We start from the raw sequence: 7,500 nt of genomic DNA on the forward strand, positions 1-7,500 counted from the left end.
CGTTTAAATACCACTAAACTCAAAAGAATTGAGTTTGATTTCCTTCATCTGGTTTGAATAGCCTTCTTTCCAAAAAGATCATTTCACGGCTCCATGTGTCTGCCAGACGTTTAACCAAATCTTGAAATTGCTCCCCCATATTAGCTCCCCCCCACCAGCTGCTGGTCCAGTTTAGAATTGATTTGGAAATGTTGATCTTGACTTTTAGGGCCCGACCTGGCAGAGCTTGTAATTCCTTACGTAGCAGCCCGTGGCCTGAAGTCCTCCGATAAGGTTAGCTGTTCTCCAGTCTGGGCTGCAGACAGCGCTCCAGTCCTTTGGAATAGATTACCTGAGTTCTGCTGGGTCCACGTTTGAATCCGCCCCCTCCACCGGGTTGACAATATCTGTCTGATAACACCTGAGGAACTTTAACTAGAAAACCCACTGCCCTCGATGGAACCACATCTCAGGAGTCACTGCCTTTTCTTCATTATTTAAATGCTACTCAATTCATTTGTTCTTTTTGATCATTTGTATTTGTTGACTTTGTAAAGGTAGATTTGGAGGGCTATACCAATACAGTTATTACTCTATTATTCTTATTTAAATATAAGGTCAGATTTATAGATTTATATATTTTCAGATATAACTCTATACAACTATACTATTGTATTGCAAATATGTTTTTATTCTCCTTGTCTTTCTGTAATGCATTTTATTTTGCCTTTATTTTCTTTTAATTCTTCTATTTTTTCACTTTATTGTATGACATGTAAGCACTTTGAGTCTGCCTTGTGTATGAAAGGTGCTAATACTGTAAAGCTGCCTTGCCTATTTCTAACACTAGTGGAGCTAGAATGAAGGAGGCATTCATTTATTCTGCCCGCCAATAAAGGTTATCCTCACAAATACAAGTCGATAAAGGCCAAGCCAAGTGGATTTATGTCAGCACAGCCTGATGCACACTGCATGGCCTGGTGATCATCATTTAACATGAATACATACGGTAGGAATGCTCATCCAACCACAAATGTCAGTCTTTTTTTTTTTTTTAAATGTGAAAAAATCCAGAAGCTGCACCAGGACGTTGGTCTGTAAACGCTCTGAATTTACCATTCGACTTTTGTTTCTCATCCATATATGTTAAAGTAGCCTGAAGGTTTAAAGCCTTTATGATTATGCTGCTTATACCACATAATAAGCCAGCATCCAGATTCACACTTTGGCTCATTTATCAAGCAAAAATACCAATACAACATTTGCTGGATCTCAATGATTTGTTGTTCTTTTTTTTGCTGCCGGTTTGGGGTTGTTAGTTATGCATAGCACTTAAATGAATGATGAAATTAAATCAAAATTGAAAATGAGTTACAGCCCCATACACACATTGTGTTCCCCTCACCTAAGGGAGGTTTAAGAGATGTAAATCCCTCACATTACCAGATAATCTGGGCTGAACGGCGGTGCAGACCTGGTCCCAGATCAGATTTCCCTTCTGATTGTGAAGAGGGGGATAAATCAACCCAAAACTCCTGTAGTCCGGCTTAAGAGGATCCACCGAGGAGGTAACGATGGTACTTAGGAGCTGACAGGCTGAAGAGATCACCGAGGTGGTGCTACATGCATGTCCATAACATGCTTTTAACATGTTTAATATTTACACCCGTCATCGTGGTCCATCCCACACACTTCCTCTTAAATACCGCCGCCATGTGAGGAGGAGAGCAGCGGCTGGAGGTTCAGGCCAGACTTCAGAAAGATCGGTCCAAGCATCATCAGAAAGAGCTTTATTTAGTGTATTATTATTTATTTTTTTAACATGTTCAATAAGAGTCTTTTCAGAAGACGGAGAGGTGGAAGGGGGGATGATAGTTGCTGGTGGTTGCTGAATTATAAAGGATAAAAAGAGACGTTGACACAGACCTGCATCTTCTCATCAAATCACACAAGTCCACCAAGAAGCTCACATATAAATAATGCACACACACACACACACACACACACGCACGCACACACACACACGCACGCACACACACACACACACACACACAAAAATGTATTTCCACATTATAACCCACATACTGTACCTAGAGATTTACTGATGACATTGTGCATCAATTATACAAATATAGTGAACTTCATGTTCAGTTTCACATCCACCCACATGCATGCACAGAGCATTCACACACACACACACACACACACACACACACACACACACACACACACACACACACACACACACACACACACACACACACACACACACACACACACACACACACACACACACACACACACACAAAGGCCCCTCAAAATATAGCTTTGCTCATGAGCCAGCATACCATTAAATAATACACCACATAAAGCATCTCCACACACACACACACACACACACACACATGGTACTTCATGTCAAATTTAATTTTTGTTTACAGCAATCAAGTGACGGAAATATGAAAGTGTGGAGCCAGAGAGAGAGAGAGACGGAGCAGTGGAGATCCAGGCTAATGAGAGAGGAGCTGACACATTTCTCAGAATGATTGGGAGAAGGAGTCATGTGGGCTCCGGGAGGAGGAGGAGCCTACATGGAGTGAAGGTGGATGAGGAGAGGAACACACAACCATCAGCTCGGGAACGATAAGTGAAGGGGTGGCAGAAGAGGAGATGACACGGGGCAGCACAGAAGAAGAGGATGGAGCTGGTATGCAGAATAATGAGAAATAGATGGTGGTAAGGAGGACGATGAGGCCAGCAATGTGCTGCATTCATATTTAATGCAGTAGGTCAGCTACATTAAGTTGGCCTGACAAAGTACGGCCCCCAGATGCTGCTAAGTACCATCCCACTTCAATCTGCACAAAAGTGCAAACAAACTAGCGAGGCAAAGTAAGTCCTGTACCAACAAAGTGAAGCGTGCAAGGGTCACATGCAAAATTCAAAATAAGTCAATCACCAAAGAAGGCCAAGAGTTGCAGCCGCAGAATAATATTCTGCCCACACTTTGAGTGGTAGAGAGATTCAATTACATCCCCACATTATTCTGGTGAATTGAATATTAAAAGAGATCACTGGCCACAGTGGAGGAGAAGTCTTTTCCAAAGTATCCGAGGCTTCAGGCAGAGGTAACACTGAAAACTAATTTGGTAAATCCTACTTCAACTTCAGGTCATGACCGTCTCATTCACCATGCAGGAATCCAATATTTCCATGGGGACGTATGAGAAAGCCAAATAATTAACTGCTTTCTAAATAATTAGACGGAGAATTTCTCACGGAAACTCTCACTAAATGTCCAAAAAGTTTAGACATTCTGACGTTATTAAAGGATTAATAGCGTTGATGCTTGCATTGAGTTTAGGAATAAAGTTCCACGTATTGACGTGGCACTGCCTGCTGGGACACTAGCTCACACTACACGCCTCTCTAAGTCCTCAGATTGCCGTGCTGTTCTTCACTACACAACTCGCTGTCTTGTCATCGGGAGTCTCTAAGTGGTTTTCACGCCACGCAACACAACCCAACCCTAATCCGACACTACGCCATCTTTCACCGGGAGGAATCCCTGTCGAAGCAAAACAAAGAAACATCTCTGCTCTCTCCCCGATGTAGATCAGTTATGTGTTATGAATGTTCACGCAGCCTCGGTGCAACAGTTCAGGAAAAGAGAAACAGCATCGGGGAGGATGAAACCTAATTTTGGAACCAATTTGGGAAGACAGCTTAAAGAAAAATACCCCACCATGTTCCATTAACGTATTACTTGCTTACTCATCTGCATCCCCTATGGGTAATAAGGCTGCAGTGAGATTGCATTTTCTCCGTGGCAACATGCTGCGCCTCTCCACATGACGAGTGCATCTGGTCCAGCAGCTCCTCTTTATGCAGGAAAGTTCCTGTTGTTCCAGCAGAAACAGGTTTCCCTTCAAACCTGTTCTGTTCTCTCATTAGCAGATATTCAGTTCAGCTTTAAATGCAACAGAGACATCGTTAACATCATTAATTAACTCTTCCTGCCAGGACAAATCAAAATGCTGTTAAAGGTTGGTGTTGGAGCCACATCGCTTATATATGAAATATTTCTGTTTATTTCTGTGTTTCATTTTTTAGAATTATTGTATTATTGTATATATTCGTGTACAACAGGATTATGCCTTGGTTATTTGGAATGCTCCCCCTATGATTTGCTTATGGTATCATCTGTGGCCCGATGATTGACGGCTAATTATCAGGCGCGTTTAAATGTCTACCGGAAAAGCAGGAAGTGTTTTTTCATTTGGACAAAGATCAAGATCATATCGTTTTTTAACTACCGAATAACACCGAATATTATCAGTTTTGTTTAATAGTTTATTCATTGGTTGATCATTTGGAATTGTGCATCCTGATTTATGGATTTCGTTTGGGATCGCATTAAATTCCTTTGAGTTAATTCATCTACGACTACTTCTTTGAAGGTGCGTCTGAAAGGTTTCACCCCGATCTGGTCTCGGCTTCGGGCGTCGTATTGAAAGCCGATACAGTTGGTTTGATGCATAAAAAGGGTGTTAAAGGAGTTCTGAATGTATTTAAAAATCTGAATATTAATAAAGCAGCAGACAATGATTCTCTATATGACATAGACCCATATAACGACAGAGTCGTCGTGGAAACATAGCACCCAAACTCACGCACTTTCGTCACCGTGTGTATCGATGGAGAGGCAAAGGAAATGCTGCCAATCTCGCTTCTTGCACCTTTAATTCAATGTAGTACATTATACCAGAGTATCTGCATACATGTGTTGTGGTAGTCAAGCATGTGAGGTAATCTTTAATAGATGCCCTGAAAAAAAAAAAAGATTAGTGCATATAGGCTGATAGACTGCCTTTAAAAATTCATACAATCCAGACGAAGGAAGGTCACCTCGGGTAGTAGAGTGGGTATTTTTGTGAGCTAAATCCAACCTGGAAGTGTTCTTGATCTGTGTAATTAGGATTAATTAAACACTGCAGGTGGATGAAAGGTAGGCAGACTAAACAAGGGCCTGTGAAACACTAAAACGGCACTAAAACGCTACGCGGCAGACAGAACACACTATCTGTTGCTGCCTAATTCTGTGTAAATGCTCAGCAGATGTTGTTCAAGCCCCGGTGCTAACAAACACCACTCCAAACCCATCCACTAACAAAGAATCAGCTCAGGGAAGCACTCACAAACACTCGTAGCCTCGGAAAGGAAGTCGCTGTCTCCTGTCCAGCAGAAAGAATACACAGAGAGATGTAGAGGAATTTAAAACATTCTACACATTTTGTTTTCAGACTAAGTTACGACTTCAGAAACAAACACCAGTTTCCAGAGCATAATAGTCAAACATGGAACATCAGACATGGCTCTTTACACATCGCTGAAAGCCGCGAACAGCGACAGTCGACAACCTCTATAGCAGAGACGTGGCATAAAACATTCTCTTGACACTAACAGAATGTAAAGGCAGGTCCCTCGATGGCGAACAAGCAGCGAGTCCCTGAAGCACTGAAAGCTCTTCGGTTTGTCCCAAAGCCCACAACCACCAACCCAACACTCTCTGCAGGCCCCGGACTGACAGACGACTAGCATTTAGCTTGCAGACGTTGGCTCCCGATGCTAACAAAGACTACTTTAGGGTTTTAACAAGAGGAAAGTCCCGATGCTGGAGTCTGCTGTAGTATTTAACAGCCTCAGACTCCCCGGGCAAACACAGAATAGCGTTTAACACGGCACACAGCCCCCAAGCTAGCGTAGGCTCGGACTGGCATTAGGTCTCACCGCTAACGCAGACGAGCATGTAATGGCCGGCGGCGCGGCGTGGACTGACAAAGCACTCCGGCATTACGACCTGTCAGCTGGGACAGGAGAACAGCAAGTCTCCTGGCACCTGAAAGAACATTTTCCTGCTCTACCAAACACTCACTTTTTTGTTTCAAGTTAAAAGTTACGGCGGCTGTAGAGGCAGATCTTTTAGGAGAATGTTTTAACCTGACAGGAAAGTATGGAAGCAAAGGAAGGAAGTAGACGGACTGTATTCCTTTCTGACTTTGACAAATACACTGGTGGGTTCACGGTTTCTATGGCCATCAATGGCTAAAAAATATACTTCTTTAAAAATAAAGTGTTTTGCACAAAAAGCGCTCAAGGCAGCACAGACACAAATTGTGTGGATGAGGTGAAACTCAACAATGGATTGTGAAATCTAACTTTTTCTAAATGGAAAATAAACCACTTAATTGAAAATAAACCACTAAACTTGAACACAGTAAAATAATTCACTTTGAAAGTCTCTTCATTCAGCTGGTTTGAATTCCCCTCGTTTCATTTTTCATGTGCAGTTCCAGTACATCATTCCTCTGAGCTTATCTATCTCAGATTATTTGACCAACAGGACAGAATTTATAACACGAAGCTCCATTACGTGTTCTCTGCAGCCTCAAAGTTCAAGTCCTTCAAATAGCTTCACGACTCAAAATTAAAGAGTGGAATTCATAAATGTGGAAGTGAAAGATTTCAATGCTATGAAATCCTCGCGATCAAAATGTCAGTATTCAATGGAAGGTTCACTTGCTGATGAGATCTAGATTCTTATGGCCTCGTTTTGCCTCCATAGAGAAGTAGTTCACCTCTCATCAAGACACTTAATTTGTGTCTGCCTTGAGCCTTTTTTGTGCAAAACATTTAAGTGCAATACCAGTGTAATCCCCCCCCCCCCCCCCCCCTCAAACCAACACTGCCACCGTCAGAAACTAAACTCTAAACTCTGTTGGAGTGCAGCTTCGCCTTGATTATCTCAGGGAAGTCATAAACTCACATTTGTTTTCAGAAATCCATTACAAACAGCTTGCAGACATATTGCTGCTTTGAAGTACGTACAGTCATCCATCAAACACGTGGAATATATTTATTTCCTGTCGGCATGTCAGTCCAGATTGTTTTTACACTTTTATAGGGATTATTAGTGTTGCAAAAAACTAATACTGAGATTATCATGAGATTAGTGGGGTTTTTTTTGTTAAATCCAGTGTCATACTAGGTAATAAAGCAGAGGTGATTCAACCATCATCCTATAAAACCATCAACACAGCCGTTTATTTGTCTTCCCTGGGAGTTTATTACACCCAATATGCTGCATGTGTTGTGCTCATATTTCCGTCTTCCATCTGACACCTGAAACATCCGTTGGATCAAAGCTGTTTCTTTTCAATTCTTCATCTTATAATTAGTAGAAAAAACATCTGATTTCTCTCTGAATTTATTTAATCATGTTGTTCCTTTGTGATAAAAGTGGACACATACCATGTTTCTCTATTTTGTGTGGTTTTCAAAAGAGGGGAAAGTTGTAAATGTACAATAATCACCGTAGAGTAAAAAGAGAGCTGTTGTCTGAAAAAGCCTGTTTGAGAGTGGAAGCACAAAGTCAACATTTTGATGTAATTATCAATAGTTCTAATGCAGATGTGCTTCAGAAGAGGATTATTCCTAATTGGAACGGCAAAGCGAGCCGAG

General features: G+C 41.7%; 1 protein-coding gene across 1 annotated transcript in view; it reads right to left on the reverse strand.

Moving 5' to 3' along the window:
• Positions 1-7,500, reverse strand: part of grin2ab (glutamate receptor, ionotropic, N-methyl D-aspartate 2A, b) — an 88,371-nt gene that overhangs the window by 29,654 nt on the left and 51,217 nt on the right.

Source organism: Eutrigla gurnardus, assembly GCF_963514095.1.
Source record: "Eutrigla gurnardus genome assembly, chromosome: 3".
NCBI classification, from domain to species: Eukaryota; Metazoa; Chordata; class Actinopteri; order Perciformes; family Triglidae; genus Eutrigla; species Eutrigla gurnardus.